General features: G+C 31.2%; 1 protein-coding gene across 1 annotated transcript in view; it reads left to right on the top strand.

The window, feature by feature from the left end:
• The window catches only part of LOC142225126 (uncharacterized), a 979,687-nt gene that overhangs the window by 537,249 nt on the left and 423,038 nt on the right, over positions 1–19,400 (top strand). The gene's annotated exons all lie outside the window — the stretch shown is intronic.

The raw sequence follows: 19,400 nt of genomic DNA, 5'->3' as shown, positions 1-19,400 counted from the left end.
ACCTCAAAAGAATCACCCTTTATATATATATATATATATATATATATATATATATATATATATATATATATATATATATATATATATATATATATATATATATATATATATATATATATATATATATATGTAGGTTAGGTTAGGTTATGTGGTAGCCCGATGTATCAGGCTCACTTAGACTATTCAGTCCATTGTGATACCACAGTGGTGAACTTCTCTCTTGTCACTGAGTGCTGCCCGATTCCATGTTAAGCTCAATGACATATATATATATATATATATATATATATATATATATATATATATATATATATATATATATATATATATATATATATATATATATATATATATATATATATATATATATATATATATATATATATATATATATATATATATATATATATATATATATATATATATATATATATATATATATATATATATATATATATATATATATATATATATATATATATATATATATATATATATATATATATATATATATATATATATATATATATAGCTTGATTTATTTGGTTTCTTATTCGATCTTTTTCTGTTTTAATAAAAATGCTTTATTTTGTCAAGCTTGAGATCTGTTTTGTTTTTATTCTTTTCAATTCATCCGTCCTAATATTTCGCAATTTTCTTTGAATTGCTTCATCAGAGGTGTATGATCTATAAACATTTGTTATAATATTAATTAATCAATTAAGTTTAAATTCATTAATTATCTATAAACATTTGTTATAATATTAATTAATTAAGTTTAAATTAAACAATTAATAACAATTAATATGTGAAATTTGTATTAATTGTTTAATTTAAACTTAATTAATTAATAGTATAACAAATGTTTATAGATAATTAATGAATTTAAACTTAATTGATTAATTAATATTATAACAAATGTTTATAGATCATACACCTCTGATGAAGCAATTCAAAGAAAATTGCGAAATATTAGGACGGATGAATTGAAAAGAATAAAAACAAAACAGATCTCAAGCTTGACAAAATAAAGCATTTTTATTATATATATATATATATATATATATATATATATATATATATATATATATATATATATATATATATATATATATATATATATATATATATATATATATATATATATATATATATATATATATATATATATATATATATATATATATATTCTGGGTCGTGGTGAAATTCTGAGTCGATCTAAGCATGTTCGTCCATTCGTCCGTCTGTTGAAATCACGCTAACTTCCGAACGAAACAAGCTATTGACTTGAAACTTGGCACAAGTAGTTGTTATTGATGTAGGTCAGATGGTATTGAAAATGGGCCATATCGGTTCACTTTTACGTATAGCCCCCATATAAACGGGCCACCAGATTTGGCTTGTGGAGCCCCTAAGAGAAACATATTTCATCCGATCTGGCTGAAATTTGGTACATGGTGTTGGTATACGGTCTCTAACAACCATGCAAAAATTGGTCCACATCGGTCCGTAATTAAATATAGCCCCCATATAAACCGATCCACAGATTTGGCTTGCGGAGTAGAGGTGTGCACGTGAGTAATATTTTACTCACGCAGAGTAAATCTTATTCACGCACACTCACGAAAATTTTCGTGAGTCACGACAATTAGGAATGGTATGGTTGGCTGATAAGTCCCCGGTCTAACAAACAAAAACACATTTTCTTTTGTCAAAATTCGTTTTTATTATTCAACATAGTTCCCTTCAAGAGCGATACAACGATTATAACGACCTTCTAATTTTTTGATACCATTTTCGGTTTTGCCTTAAAATAGGCCTCAGTTTCGGCGTTCACCTCTTCATTGCAGCCAAATTTTTTCCCTGCGAGCATCCTTTTGAGGTCTGAGAACAAGAAAAAATCGCTGGGGGCCAGATCTGGAGAATACGGTGGGTGGGGAAGCAATTCGAAGCCCAATTCATGAATTTTTGCCATCGTTCTCAATGACTTGTGGCACGGTGCGTTGTCTTGGTGGAACAACACTTTTTTCTTCTTCATATGGGGTCATTTTGCCGCAATTTCGACCCTTGCCCTTCTCAAGATAATCGATACAAATTATTCCATGCGCATCCCAAAAAACAGAGGCCATTACTTTGCCAGCGGACTTTTGAGTCTTTCCACGTTTCGGAGACGGTTCACCGGTCGCTGTCCATTCAGCCGACTGTAGATTGGACTCAGGAGTGTAGTGATGGAGCCATGTTTCATCCATTGTCACATATCGACGGAAAAACTCGGGTGTATTACGAGTTAACAGCTGCAAACACCACTCAGAATCATCAACACGTTGTTGGTTTTGGTCAAATGTGAGCTCGCGCGGCACCCATATTGCACAGAGCTTCCTAATATCCAAACATTGATGAATGATATGACCAACACGTTCCTTTGATATCTTTAAGGCCTCTGCTATCTCGATCAACGTCATTTTACGGTCATTCAAAATCATTTTGTGGATTTTTTTTGATGTTTTCGTCGGAACAACCTCTTTCGGGCGTCCACCGTCCTCCGTTCTCATTTCACCACGCTTGAATTTTGCATACCAATCAATTATTGTTGATTTCCCTGGGGCAGAATCCGGAAACTCATTATCAAGCCAAGTTTTTGCTTCCACCGTATTTTTCCCCTTCAGAAAACAGTATTTTATCAAAACACGAAATTCCTTTTTTTCCATTTTTTTCACAATAACAAAAGTTGCTTCACAAAAGACGCTCTATCTCACAAACTAATTGACCTACATACGTCAAATTTTGACACGAATCATTTGAAGTTTGGTACTATATAAAAATAATATGCTTTTTATACTACCGACGCCATCTATGTGTCAGACCGGGGACTTATCAGCCAACCTGTTATTTCGATGTGCTGGAAAGGGAGTGAAAAGGGAGTGACCTTAAATACCTGTATAAGCTTTTTAGGTCTGATAGGATCAGAAGAGTCTACATATTATTAGGAACCGATTTATTTCGTTCGAAATTTAGCGTCATTTTAAATGACGGGTGGACAGACGAAGCAAGATCGACTCAGACTTTCACTATGACCAAGAATATATATTTGGTGAAGGGTATAAAAACGCGCCTTGTAGGTCTCATCCAATCAAAAACTAGTTAGACGGGAAAGAGGCACAGTAGTGTAATAGTTAGCATGTCCTTCTTGCTTGCAGTCAAACTTAGAAGGTTGCAGTATTCTTTCTTAAGACTTATGTTCGTCACTTTTGGTGAGAAAAATTTCCTAATTAAGAAGTTAGTAAATTCTTAAAATGAAGGCGTTTTCTTAACCGAAGGCAACTATGAGAATTTCAGCCTCTAAATATATATACAGATGATATAGACAATTGTGACCAACAATATCTGTTATTCAATCGGTTTAACTGGTTATAGAGAAAACATTTTAAAACGATTTTGTCATTTAAATCAATAGAAATATTTTCACACATACAGAACGCGGCCGTTTATGAATGGTATAATTTTGCAATATTACAATTTATTTTCCATTTTGTTTTCTATTAAATTTACCCTACTACCATCAAACCAATAACCATAATTATTATTATTTTCTACTTATTGGCAAACTCATACAAACAATCGAAAAATTCCCATTAATCATTTGTTATCGAATGAAAGTTTATGGCGTGCCAGGCATTCACTTTATAGCATTAAGCCAAAACCTCCATAGGATTATCTTTCTGGGAGCTACAAAAACAAACAAAAAAACATAAAAACGAAATTATAATTTCACAGATTTCTATTACTCCAATGATCACGAATCCCTAGATATTTACATCAATTGTATTTGCTTTACATATTCCATTGGAATATGGTCCAGTTGTAAATAGCCTCGTCGTATATACCAGGATATTTCTAGGAGTTTTTTTTTCGTTTCCAGTACAAAAAAATCCCTCGAGACTACTAAATTATATTTGCTTCTCTATGTGAAATGCACTCTAAGTGAAACAAGTCATGCATAGTTTATGGTATGAAAGTATAGCAGGAAGAGGGAAGAAATAAGAAAATTTACGACATTTTTATGAGTTGTGTTCGTGAGCCACATGAAAGGTGTTAAATCACCCGTATACCAAAGAGGCCAATTTAGAATTGCTCATTTCAACGATGCCATTACTGCTGCTATTCATGTTGTGTGTATTGCCATAGTCTTTGGTCAATGGGGCAAAACATTTTAGACGCAAAATTCCATAGGAGAGGTTTAAGTCGACTAGATAACTACATTTTTATAACGACTACCATACAATGGTGGGGGTATAATAAGTTTCCTATTCCGTCTGTAACACATCAAAATATATAAAGTATCTATATATATTCTTGATCAGGGAGAAATTCTAAGACAACATAACGATGTCCGTCTAGCCGTATGTCTTTCCGTTCCACTCACGCTACCCTTAAAGAATGAAGCCTGAGATTTGACACAGATGAAATTTTATTTCTAAAGAAAAATTTGTCAAAATTTTATTTCTGTAGAAAATATTGTAAAATTTCATTTCTGTAGAAAATTTTGTCAAAATCTTATTTTTATAGAAAATTTGGGCAAGATGTTATTTCATTAGAATATTTTGTCAAAACTTTATTTCTGTAGAAAATTTTGTCAAAATTTTATTTCTATAGAAAATTTTGACAAAATTTTATTTCTTTATTTCTGTAGAAAATTTTGTCAAAATTTTATTTCTATAGAAAATTTTGACAAAATTTTATTTCTATTACAAATTTTGTCAAAAATGTATTTCTATGGAAAATTTTCTATAGAAATGTAATTGTGACAAAATTTTATTTCTATAGAAAATATTGTAAACTTTTATCTCTGTAGAAAATTTTGTCAATTTTTTTATTTCTATAGAAATTTTATTGCTAAGAAAACTTTGTCAAAATTCTATTTCTATAGAAAAATTTTGTCAAACTTTTGTGTCTATAGAAAATTTTTTCCAAAATTTCATTTCTATAGAAAATGTTGTAAAAATTTTATTTCTATAGAAAAATTTGTCAAAATTTTATTTTTATAGAAAATTTTATCAAAATGTTATTTTTATTAAATATTTTGTCAAAATTTTATTTCTATAGATTTTTTTTTTCAAAATATTATTTCTACAAAAAATTTTGTCAAAATGTTATTTCTATAGAAAATTTTGTAAATATTTTATTTTTATAGAAAATTTCATTTTTATAGAAAATTTTGTCAAAATGTTATTTCTATAGAATATTTTGTCAAAATTTTATTTCTATAGAAAATTTTGTCAAAATTTCATTTCTATAGAAAATGTTGTCAACATTTTATTGTATAGAAAATTTTGTCAAAATTTTAATTCTATATACAGTTTTGCCAAATTCTATTTTGATAGAAAATTTTGTCAAAAATAGAAAAATGTTGTCAATATTTTATTTGTCAAAATTTTATTTCTATAGAAAAGTTTGTAAAAATTGTATTTTTATAGAAACTTTGGTCAAAATTTTTGTTCCTATAGAAAATTTTAGTCAAAATGTTATTTCTATCAAAAATTTTGTCAAAATTTCATTGCTATAAAAAATGTTGTCAAAATTTCATTGCTAGCAAAAAATTTTTTTCTATAGAAAATTTTAGTCAAAATTTTATTTCTATCAAAACTTTTGTCAAAATTTCATTGCTATCAAAATTTTTTTTTCAAAATTTCATTGCTAGCAAAAATTTTTTCAAAATTTCATTGCTAGCAAAAAATTTTGTAAAAATTTTATTTCTATAGAAAATGTTGTCAAAATTTTATTTCTATAAAAAATTTTGTCAAAATTCTATTTCTATAGAAAATTCGGTCAACATTTTATTTCTGTAGAATATTTTGTCTAAATTTTATTTATATAGACAGTTTTGTCAAAATTCTATTTCGATAGAAAATTTTGTAAAAATTTTATTTTTATAAAAACTTTGGTCAAAATTTGTGTTCTTATAGAAAATTTTGGTCAACATTTTATTTCTATCAAAAATTTTGTCAAAATTTTATTGCTATCAAAAATTTTGTCAAAATTTTATTTCTATAGAAATTTTTGTCAAAATTCAATTTCTATAGAAAATTTTGTCAACATTTTTTCTCTATAGAAAATCTTGTCAATATTTTATTTGTCAAAATTTTATTTCCATAGAAAATTTTGTAAAAATTTTATTTTTATAGAAACTTTGGTCAACATTTTTGTTCTTATAGAAAATTTTGGTCAAAATTTTATTTCTATCAAAAATTTTGTCAAAATTTTATTGCTATCAAAAATTTTGTCAAAATTTTATTTCTATAGAAAATTTTGTCAAAATTTTTTCTCTATAGAAAATTTTGTCAAAATTTTATTTTTATAAAAAATTTGGTCAAAATTTTATTTCTATAGAAAATTTTGTTAAAATTTTATTTCTATAGAAAATGTTGTCAAATTTTTATTTTTATAGAAAATTTTTGTCAAAATTTTATTTAAAAAAAAAATTTTGTCAATATTTTATTTCTATAGAAAATTTTGTCAACATTTTATTTCTATAGAAAATTTTGTCAAAATTTTATTTCGATAGAAAATTTTGTCAAACCTTTATTTCTATAGAAAATTTGGTCCAAATTTTTTTTCTTTAAAAGAATTTGGCAAATATTTATTAATATAGAAAATTTTGTAATAATTTTATTTTTATAGAAAATTTGATCAAACATTTATTTATAGAAATTTTGGTCAAACATTTATTTATAGAAATTGTGGTCAAAATTTTATTTCTATCAAAAATTTTGTCAACATTTTATTTCTATAGAACATTTTATCAAAATTTTATTTTTATACAAAACCTTGTCAAAATTTATTTTTATAGAAAACTTTTTAAAAATTTTATTTCTATAGGAAATATTGTCAAAATTTTATTTCTATAGAAAATTTTGTCAAAATTTTATTTCTATAGAAAATTTTGTCAGAATTTTATTTCTATAGAAAATTTTGTCAGAATTTTATTTCTATAGAAATTTTATTGCTAAGAACACTTTGTCAAAAGTCTATTTCTATATAGAAGATTTTGTCAAAATTTTATTTCTATAAAAAAATTTTTGTTAAAATTTTATTTTTATCGAAAATTTTGTCAACATTTTATTTCTATAGCAAATTTTGCAAAAATTTTATTTCTATAGAAAATTTTGTCAAAATTTCATTTCTATAGAAAATTTTGTCAAGATTTCATTTTAATAGAAAATTTTGTCAACATTTTATTTGTATAGAAAAATATTTGTCAAAATGTTATTTCTATAAAAAGTTTGGTCAAAATTTTATTGCTATATAAAATTTTGTCAAAATTTTCTTTCTATAGAAACTTTTGTTAAAATTTTATTTTTTTTTTGTTTCTATAGAAATTTAATTTCTGTAAAAAACTTTGTCAAAATTCTATTTCTATAGATTTTGTCAAACTGTTTCTATAGAAAATTTTGTCAAAATTTTATTTCTATAGGAAATTTTGTCAAAATTTGTATTTCTATATTTTCAAAATTTTTGTTGTGTTCATAAGAGTCGACCTGAACGTACTTTTGGTCGAAGTTAGGTAGGTTAGGTATAGTGGCAACTCGATATTACATTCAGTCCATTGTGATACCGCAGTGGTGAACTTCTCTCTTATCACTGAGTGCTGCCCGATTCTATTTTAAGCTCAATGACAAGGACCTCCTTTTTATAGCCGAGTCTGAAAGTCGTTCCACATTGCAGTGAAACCACTTGGAAAAGCTTTGAAACACTCATAAATGTCACCAGTATTACTGAGGTGGTATAATCCACCTGTGAAAAACTTTTTGGTGTTTGGTCGAAATTGGTTTTTAACCCACGACCCTATGTATGCAAGGTGGGCATGCTAACCATTGCACCACGGTGGCCGTAGTTACTTGTTAATTAGCTTTTTTTAATTTTGTTGTTCGAGATTAAAAAAAAAGTCGGAAACAATAATAAAATTTTAAATCCAGTTCATATTTTTTCCAATTAACTACCTTTGGCACAAATTATGGCCTTCAAGCGACCGACAAAGCCATGAAAGTTGATCTGCTGTATTTTCCCGAAGTTCCGGTGAAGCGTCGTCATGAGATGATCGTCAATTTGGAATTTTTTTAGTAGCAATCTTACTCGACAAAATGTTCACGGCTTAAAAGTCCAACATATTGGGATCCGGATATTTTAGTGACAACGATGCCTTCAAGGAACCTTTTTTACGTCCAGATATTTTGGTGGCCAAGATGCCACCAAGTAACCTTTTTTAAGTCATTTGTGGCTGACGAGTGCTGAGTGCTGTGGTAAGGAGTTCTGTTGGAATGTCCATGGTATGCGGCCGAAATGTTTGTCTGCCCAGGACTTGGATACTTTTAACGCAACCTTCGATGAATATGAACGGGGAGCGACCATCGGCCGTAATGGCAGCGCTTCAATTCTGGTTGCCAATAGTAGGCAACTCCTTGATTCTTTTCAGTCTTAACCTTGTATGTTGTGCATCCGTGAGATCTTCAATAGATTTGACAAACCAAGTTTGCGATGGCCTTTATATTTCTGGATCTTTACTGCTTTTATGTAACATCGGATAAGAAGCAACGAATTTTACTTATGCTAGGCATTGGATAGTTTTTAAAGCGTCTAAAAATTGAAATCTAAAAAATAAGAAAAAAGTCTAAAACATGATTCTCTTAGCCTTTTTGTAAATAAGTTTACGGACACACAAAGAAAATTTCAGTAAAAGTTTGCCAACGAAACATTTTCATTAACACAAAAAAAATGTTCGTTAATAGTACGAAACATTGATTACATAAAATTATACTAGAATTGAGCTGGATCACCACTGGCACAATAGACCAGGATTTTTTATACTTCATCACTTTTATGATTTTTTCACTCTAAAGCGGGAAAAATTCTCTTATCATCGTGTAATTCGTTAATTCAACGAAATTTGTCGTTATTATAACGAATTTTCTATTAATTAAGGTTTCGTACTATTAACGAACATTTTTATTGTGTTAATGAAAATGTTTAGTTGGCTGACTTTTAACGATACATTTCGTTAATATAACGAAACTTTTTCTATTAGTGTAAAATTTTTAATTTTTGTTTTGGAAATTTCCATTATTTTATTTGTCCATGCTGAGAAATTGTAAACTTTCTACGAAAACTGAGTAACACAGACTTTTTTTTTGTCCATCCCGTCAAAGTCCTTCAATAGAACAGAATTTTTCAATGTACATTAAAAACAATGACTTAGGAAGAACTTCCAAATCTGATTGCTGGGTGTTGTAGGGAAGCTAAAATACGAGGCGTATTAGAAGTTCACGTTTATTAGAAGTTCAAATATCAGCTTAGGTATTCCATGATCAAAGTTAAAAGTTGACAATGTATTTAATATTGAATTCCGAACAGCGTTTCCAAACTCCAAAGACCGTTTCAATTTCTGGAAAGTCACAAAGGTGTAGGCAAAAAAAAAATTTTTTCTAACCTCCATCATAGGATGGGGGTATATTAACTCTGTCATTCCGTTTGTAACACATCGAAATATTGCTCTAAGACCCCATAAAGTATATATTCTGGGTCGTGGTGAAATTCTGAGTCGATCTGAGCATGCCCGTCCGTCTGTTGAAATCACGCTAACTTCCGAACGAAACAAGCTATCGACTTGAAACTTGGCACAAGTAGTTGTTATTGATGTATTTCGGATGGTATTGCAAATGGGCCATATCGGTCCACTTTTACGTATAGCCCCCATATAAAGGGACCCTCCGATTTGGCTTGTGGAGCCTCTAACAGAAGCGTATTTCACCCGATCCGGCTGCAATTTGGTACATGGTGTTGGTATACGGTCTCTAACAACCATGCAAAAATTGGTCCACATCGATCCATAATTATATATAGCCCCCATATAAACCGATCCCCAGAGTTGGCTTGTGGAGCCTCTAAGAGAAGCATATTTCATCCGATCCGGCTGAAATTTGGTACATGGTGTTGGTATATGGTCTCTAACAATCATGTAAAAATTGGTCCACATCTGTCCATAATTATATATAACCCCCATATAAACCGATCCCCAGATTTGGCTTGCGGAGCCTCAAAGAGAAGCAAATTTCATCCGATCCGGCTGAATTTTGGTACATGATGTTGGTATATGGTCTCTAACAACCATGCAAAAATTGGTCCACATCGGTTCATAATTATATATAGCCCCCATATAAACCGATCCCCAGATTTGGCTTGCGAAGTCTCCAAGAGAAGCAAATTTCATCCAAGCCGGTGGTAATTTTGAACATAGTGTTAGTATATGATCTTTAACAACCGTGCCAGAATTGGTCCATATCGGTCCATAATTATATATAGCCCCCATATAAAACGTTCTCCAGATTTGACCTCCGGAGCCTCTTGGAGGAGCAAAATTCATCCGATCCGGTTCAAATTAGGAACGTGGTGTTAGTATATGGTCGCTAACAACCATACCAAAATTGGTCCAATCACACAAACATTGGTCCATATCGGTTCATAATCATGGTTGCCACTAGAGCCAAAAATAATCTACCAAAATTTTATTTCTATAGAAAATTTTGTCAAAATTTTATTTCTAGAGAAAATTTTGTTAAAATTTTATTCGGTTCATAATAAAATTTTCATCATTTTCAAAATTTTATTTCTATAGAAAATTTTGTTCAAATTTTATTCGGTTCATAATCATGGTTGCCACTCGAGCCACAAATAATTTACCAAGATTTTATTTCTATAGAAAATTTTGTCAAAAGTTTATTTCTATAGAAAATTTTGTTAAAAATTTTTATTTCTATTGAACATTTTGTGAACATTTTATTTCTACAGAAAATTATGTTAAAATTTTATTTCTGTAGAAAATTGTGTCCAAATTTTATGTCTACTTTGTCAAACTGAATTATATACGTATTGGATCGATCTTTTTATACCCACCACCATAGGATGGGGGGTATATTAACTTTGTCATTCCGCTTGTAACATATCGAAATATTGCTCTAAGACCCCATAAAGTATATATATTCTGGGTCGTGGTGAAATTCTGAGTCGATCTGAGCATGTCCGTCCGTCCGTCCGTCTGTTGAAATCACGCTAACTTCCGAACGAAACAAGCTATCGACTTGAAACTTGGCACAAGTAGTTGTTATTGATGTAGGTCGGATGGTATTGCAAATGGGCCATATCGGTCCACTTTTACGTATAGCCCCCATATAAACGGACCCCAAAATTTGGCTTGCGAGGCCTCTAAGAGAAGCAAATTTCATCCGATCCGGCTGAATTGTGGTACATGGTGTTAGTATATGGTCTCTAACAACCACGCAAAAATTCGTCCACATCGGTCCATAATTATATATAGCCGCCATATAAACCGATCCCCCGATTTGGTTTGCGAGGCCCCTAAGAGAAGCAAATTTCATACGATCCGGCTGAAATTTGGTACATGGTGTCAGTATATGGTCTCTAACAACCATGCAAAAACTGGTCCACATCGGTCCATAATTATATATAGCCCCCATATAAACCGATCCCCCGATTTGGCATGCGATGCCTCTAAGAGAAGCAAATTTCATCCGATCCGGCTGAAATTTGGTACATGGTGTTAGTATATGGTCTCTAATAACCATGCAAAAATTGGTCCACATCGGTCCATAATTATATATAGCCCCCATATAAACCGATCCTCCGATTTGGCTTGCGAGGCCTCTAAGAGAAGCAAATTTCATCCGATCCGGCTGGAATTTGGTACGTAATGTTAGTATATGGTCTCTAACAACCATGCAAAAATTGGTCCACATCGGTTCATAATTATATAGCCCCCATATAAACCGATCACCAGATTTGACCTCCGGAACCCCTTGGAAGACCAAAATTCATCTGATTCAGTAGAAATTTGGTACGTGGTGTTAATATATGGCCTCAAACTCCCATGCAAAACTTGGTTGATATCGGTCCATAATTATATATAGGCCCCATATAAACCGATCCCCAGATTTGACCCCCAGAGGTCAAATCTGCCCTTGGAAGGGCAAAATTCTTCCCATTCGGTTGAAATTTGGTACGTGATGTTGGTATATGGTATCCAACAACCATGCAGGAATTGGTTCATATCAGTCCATAATTATATATAGCTCCCATATAAACCGATACCCAAATTTGACCTGCGGTGCCTTTTGGAGAAGCAAAATTCATCCGATCTGCTTGAAATTTGGTACGTGGTGGTAGTATATGATATTTGACAACCATGCCAAAAATGGTCCATATCAGTCCATAATCGTGCATAGCCCCATATAAACCGATCCCGAGATTTGGTTTTGGAACCTCTTGGAGGAGCAAATTTAATCCGAGTGAGTTGAAATTTGGTACATTGTGCTAGTATATAGTCGTTAACAACCATGCCTAACTAGGTCCTTATCGGTCTATAGTTATATATGGCCCTCAGATAAATCGATCCCCAATCACACAAAAAATGGTCCATATCAAATTCATAATATATACTTGTTTGATTTAATATGGACGTATGGACGTATGGACTTACATACAATTTAGAAGATGGTGTTAGTAGGTTTTAAGATACCTTGCCATCGGCAAGCGTTACCGCAAATTAAGTAATTCGATTGTGGATGGCATGATGGAGGGTACATAAGCTTCGGCCTGGCCGAACTTACGGCGGAAGTAGTGCAAAATTGCAATTTAAAGATGTACAATTGAAGCAATAATTTAAGAAAAACTTCAAATTTTTTTTCGGTGGTAATCGTTTAAGGAGAAACCATGAATCAGTATTAAATTTTAAATAATATCAACCCACACGGGATTTTTAAGAAAGAATGAGGATAAACTTATTACACGATGATAAGAGGATTTTTCCCGCTTTAGAGTGAAAAAATCATAGAAGTGATGAAGAATAAAAAATCCTGATCTATTGTGCCAGTAGTGATCCAGCTCCATTCTAGTATAATTTTATGTAATTAATCTATACTTCGTTTTTTCTTCAAATATAATCCTATCAACGTTTTTCATATGCCCTAACCATCCAGTGTAGGGTATGACAGACATAAATAGTAAGCTCACATAACGAGCTATTCTCCTACGGTATGCTTTCTGCTCTCCTTCGTTACTTATATGAAGTTGTTATAGTTGGCCATAAAACAATAAAATCCGTCTTCTTATAGTTGTACGTTTCTCCTAATACACGTTATTTATTAAAATTCGCTTTAGGCTTCCGTTCGTTTTGTGCGTTCGTCCGTCTGTGTGCCTGTCTTTTGGCTTTTTCTATGAAACATTCCTTGGTCCAAGATTTTGCATAGTTGTGTTGTTATATGGTGTTTTTGGCCAATAAAATGGTAGCGAGAAAAGAACAAAACAAAAAAAAAACACGGCGAACTCACCAAGCAAAGCTAAAATAAGTCAAACGCAAAAAGGCCAACATAAAACGAATTTTCGCAAAACTTAACGACATTTTAGTGAATACAGTAAAAACCTTGTGAACATTTATTATTAATCCAACAGCTTTTGTTGGTCTTCCGCTGCAGTTTGGCTCAAGCATCGTGGGAAACTATGCCACCATTCGTGTTTGCTCCTTATTATTTTAGAAAGTTAATTATTTTGGCATAAAACTTTATACAATTAATTTTTGTTTTTTTTTTTCTTCTTCTTTCTTTTGCATAGGCTAATATGTTAGATGGTTCAGGATCTTGTTACAGGAAATTTAGAAAAATTTATAAATTTTAATTAGATTAAATTTTTGGAACGTAAAGATCTACAACAATTCGAACATGCTTGTTTGCCTTTTCGTTAAGATTTTAAACGTATTTGCCATGCAAATGCTAATAGGCCAATTGAAATGTCGTGGAAATGGAGTTTTTAATAAGTCTTAACCGGCGAAAGATGCGTGTATAAATTTGATTTATTGTTGTTGTGGAAAAAACTGCAACCTCAAGAGTGCGTCCCTGGGAAATTATTTTAGTATTTTTGTTTCCTTACAATCTCATATTTTTTCAAATTTGCCGCAGAGTATTCGATGGCATCAAATAAGAAGTATATTCGTGACATCAAATAAGCAGTAGTGCGAATAAGCAACACATACATCATACCCTCAGTGGTACCACTTTTTAATAGATTGGATGTGTCCATGGTTGCCACTCGAGCCAAAAATAGTTAACAAAATTTGAGGAAAATTTTACCTAAAAAGTACAAAATAAAAAATTTTATTTTGCATTTTTTTATAAATTTTTTGTGCTTATTATGAAAAACAAAAACGTTCTTTGAAAGAAATTGTTTATAATTTTATTTTAGAAGTTTATTCATAATTTTATGACCCCTCCTAATAGCGACAATTTTTGTGGATGTATTATCCCTTGAATTATAAATGTTTCGAGGTTTAAAATATTTCTACCTCGAAAATTTCCTTTTCTACGGGAAATTTTATAAAAATATTATTTATTTAGAAAATTTTATTTGTATAGAAAATTTGGTCAAAATTTTATTTCTAGAGAAAACTGTCAGAGATAATTTCATCAAAATGTTATTCCTATAGAAAATTTTGTTAAATTTTTAGTTCTATAGAAAATTTTGTCAAAATTTTATTCATTGGGAATTTTTTTTTAGCTTTTTCCTCGTAGAGAAAATTTTGTCAAAACTTTACTCCTAGAGAAATTTTGTTAAAATTTTAGTTCTATAGAAAATTTTGTCAAAATGTTGTTCCTTGAGAAATTTTATTAGCTTTTTCTTCGTAGAGAAAATTTTGTCAAAACTTTACTCCTAGAGAAATTTTATTTCTATAGAATGTCAAAATTTTATTTATACAGAAATGTCAATTCTGTCAATATTTAATTTCTATAGAAAATGTTATACCTAGAGAATATTTTGTCAATATTTTATTTCTAGACAAAATTTTATCAAACTTTATTTTATATACAAAATTTTGTTTGTTTTTTTATATAGAAGATTTTGTTAAAATTTTATTTCTATAGAAAATTGGTGGAGGAAATTTTGTAAAATTTCAGAAAAATGTTTACTAATTTTATCCCTATCGAAAATTTTGTTAAAATTTTATTCCTATAGAAAATGTTGTTAAAATTTTCTTCCTAGAGAAAATCTCTTCAAAATTTTACTTCCAATTATTTTTATAGCCACCATCATACAATGGTGATAGAGGTATAATAAGTTTGTCATTCCGTTTGAAACACAATAAAATATCGATTTCCGATTTTTCTTCTTGGGCGTCTAGAAAGTGTATTTTCTATCCGATTTGCCTGAAATTGGAAATGTAGAGGTATTCTAGGATCATAAAGAGGTGTGCCGAAAATGGGGTGTATCGGTCCATTATCTGATATAGCCCCCATATAGACCGATCTCCTGATTTTATTTCTTGGGCTTCTGGAATCCATAGTTTTTATACAATTTGCCTGAAATTTGAAATATAGTGGTATTCTAGGACCATAAAGACGTGTGTCGAAAATGGTGAGTACCGGTCCATGTTCTGATATAGCCCCCACATAGACCGATCTCCCGATTTTACCCAATTTGCCTCCAATCGGAAATCTAGAGGTATTCTTGGACCTTAAAGAGGTGTGCCGAAAATGGTGAGTATCGGTCCATTATCTGATATAGCCCCCATATAGACCGGTCTCCCGATTTTACTTCTTGGGCTTCTAGAATCCGTAGTTTTTACCCAATTTGCCTGAAATTGGAAATCCAGATGTATTCTAGGACCATAAAGGGGTGTGCCGCATATACAAAATATCGGTACAGGTTTGGATATAGCCCCCTTATAAACCGGCCCTCCGATTTGGGGTCTAGATTCTAGAACTACAATTAAATCCGCTGAATACTGTGTGTATCCTTCCATGTTTTGGTATAGCACCCATTACACCGAACTCCCGATATAACTCCTAGGGTTTCTAGAAATTGTAGTTTTTATCCGATTTCCCACAAATTGAAAATATACTGGCATTTTAGACCCATAACAAAGTGTATATGATTTAGTTTTATCGGTCCATTTGGTAAGGCCTCCATATAGACCGATTTCACTTATTGAGGGTAGAGAAGGCGCACTGATCATGAAAATTGCTTGAAACTGAATGCAAAATTTCCAGATTTTACTTCTCGTAGTCATTTAAATAATTGGGATGAAAATTCACAGATTTTAGATTTCAAATCAAGGCGTTATTTCTTTTCTTGTACATACAAGAGATGTTTATGATTCCTCTAAAACTCAAACAAAAAATGGTTCTTAAAAATGCAGAATCTGATCTAGTCTTCCCAGGTAAAATCTTTACATTTATCTGTGGGAAGCGTACTGGTTGAACTGATTTGTTTGGGAAAATATCTGTCATCAAACCCCCCTGAAATTTTCAAAGGAAACTATAATATTTGATTCATGGTGGTGGGTATTTAAGAATTGGCCCGGCCGAACTTACTGTTGTATATACTTGTTATAGAAGATTTTGTCATAATTTTATTCCTATAAAAATTGCTGGAGAAAATTTTGTCAAAAAAAGGGTTTGTCAAAGTTTTCTTCCTAGAGAAAATGTTGTCAAAAATTTATTCCTTTTTTTTATAAATTTTATTCCTAGAAAAAAATGTTTGTCAAAATTTTAGTTTTATTGAAATATCAAAATTATATTTGTATTGCAAATGTTTTTGATATGTTATTTCTATAGAAAATTTTGTCAAAATTTTATTTCTATAGAAAATTTTATGGCTATAGTTTTGCAGGTAGTTTCTGCCTGCCCGTCTAATCGGTTAATTACAATTTGGGGAGATAAAATTCGCCACTTTCCACTATTCCCGCGCAACATACTTTAGTATTAAACGAAAGATGTTAAAGAGTACTACATATGTAAGTAGCTTTAAATCTCCAAAGACACCCATAAATGTTAGTTTTGCTGCTATGTTTTAAAAGTTAGTTTGCCCCATTTGAAATAAAGATTAGGTGCGCCCACTACGAAATAACTGCTCTACAGTTTTTTGCGTAGTTTTTGAGAGTACTATAAATGCAAGTGGTTATTATTTTCGAAAGCATCCCAAAAATATCGATTCTAATCAAAAATAAAATTAGTTTGAGCGAATTTACAATATAGGGCACCCGTGCCCACTGTGCAATACCTGCTTTGCATTGTGTGGTATCAGATAAAAGCTCTTGACGAGCTCTATAAATGCAAGTTGTCTTTATTTTCGAAAACATCTCACAACCCTCCACCATGGGTGGTATATTAATTTTGTCAATACTTTGTAACACATGGAAATATATTCTGGGTCGTGATCAAATTCTGAGTCGATCTAAGCATGTCCGTCCGTCCGTCCGTGTGTTGAAATCACGCTAACTTCCGAACCAAACAAGCTATCGACTTGAAACTTGGCACTAGTAGTTGTTACTGATGTAGGTCGAATGGCATTGCAAATGGACCATATCGGTTCACTTTTGCGTATGGCGACTCATATAAATGGGCCACCAGATTTGGCTTACGGAGCCTCTAAAAGAAGCTTATTTCATCCGATCTGGCTGAAATTTTGTACATGGTGTTGGAATATGGTCTCTAACAACCATGAAAAAATTGGTTCACATAGGTCCATAATTATATATAGTCACCATATAAACCGATCCCCCGATTTGGCTTGCGGAGCCTCGAAAAGAAATAAATTTCATTCAATCCGGTTGAAACTTGGTACGTGGTGTAGGAATATGGTCTCTAACAACCGTACAAAAATTGGTTCACAGAGATCCATAATTATATATAGCCCCCATATAAACCGACGCTCAGATTTGGCTTGCGGAGCCTCTTAGAGAAGCAAATTTCATCCAATCCGGCTGAAATTTGGTACATGGTGTTAGTATATGGTATCTAACAACCATATAAAAATTGGTTCACACCATGCAAACATTGGTCCATAATTATATATAGCCCCCATATAAACCGATCCCCAGATTTAACCTCCGGAGCCTCTTGGAAGAGCAAAATTCATCTGATTCGGTTGAAATTTGGTGCGTGGTGTTAGTATATGTTCTTTAACAACCATGCAAACATTGGTCCATATCGGTTCGTAAATTTATATAGCCCCCATATAAACCGATCCCCATATTTGACCTCCGGAGTCTCTTGGAGGAGCAAAATTCATCCGACCCGGTTGAAATTTGGTACATTTCGCTAGTGTATTGCGAATAACAACCATGCCAAAGTTGGTCCGTATCGATCTTTATTATATGTGGCCCCCAAATAAACCGATCCCCAATCACAGAAAAATCACGATTGCCACTCGAGCACAAATAATCTACCAAATTTTTATTGCCATTGAAAATGTTGTCAAAATTTTATATTTCTATAGAAAAATTTGTCAAAATGTTATTTCTATAGAAAATTTTGTCAACTTTTTATGTCTTTACGAAATTTTGTCAAAATATAATTTCTATACAAAGATTTGTCAAAATTTTATTTCTATCGGAAATTTTGTTAAAATTTTATTTCTATAGAAAAATTTGTCAAAATTATTTTCCTATAGAAAATTTTATCAGAATTTTATTTCTGTAGAAAATTTTGACAAAACGTTATTTCTATAGAAAATTTATGAAGAATTTCATAGTTTTCTTGTTTTCTATAAAAAATTTTGTACATTTTTTTCAATAGAAAAAGAGGTGAAGAGAAATATTTTGCAAAATCCACCAAAACATCAATAATAGAAACAAGTAAGGAAAGTCTAAAGTCGGGCGGTGCCGACTATATTATACCCTGCACCACTTTGTAGATCTAAATTTTCGATACCATATCACATCCGTCAAATGTGTTGGGGGCTATATATAAAGGTTTGTCCCAAATATCACTCCATCTGGACGGAATTTGATAGACTTCTACAAAATCTATAGACTCAAAATTTAAGTCGGCTAATGCACTAGGGTGGAACACAATGTTAGTAAAAAACAAGTAAGGAAAGTCTAAAGTCGGGCGGGGCCGACTATATTATACCCTGTACCACTTTGTAGATCTACATTTTCGATACCATATCACATCCTATATATAAAGGTTTGTCCCAAATACATACATTTAAATATCACTCGATTTGGACAGAATTTGATAGACTTTTACAAAACCTATAGACTCAAAATTTAAGTTGGCTAATGCACTAGGGTGGAACACAATTTTAGTACAAAAATATGGGAAACATTTAAATCTGAAGCTATTTTAAGGAAACTTCGCAAAAGTTTATTTATGATTTATCGCTCGATATATATGTATTAGAAGTTTAGGAAAATTAGAGTCATTTTTACAACTTTTCGACTAAGCAGTGGCGATTTAACAAGGAAAATGTTGGTATTTTGACCATTTTTGTTGAAATCAGAAAAACATATATATGGGAGCTATATCTAAATCTGAACCGATTTCAATCAAATTTGGCAC

This window comes from Haematobia irritans, chromosome 2, assembly GCF_050003625.1.
Source record: "Haematobia irritans isolate KBUSLIRL chromosome 2, ASM5000362v1, whole genome shotgun sequence".
In the NCBI taxonomy this organism is placed as follows: domain Eukaryota; kingdom Metazoa; phylum Arthropoda; class Insecta; order Diptera; family Muscidae; genus Haematobia; species Haematobia irritans.
The sequence above is the reverse complement of the archived record's forward strand: the minus strand, read 5'-3'. Positions and strand labels throughout refer to the sequence as shown.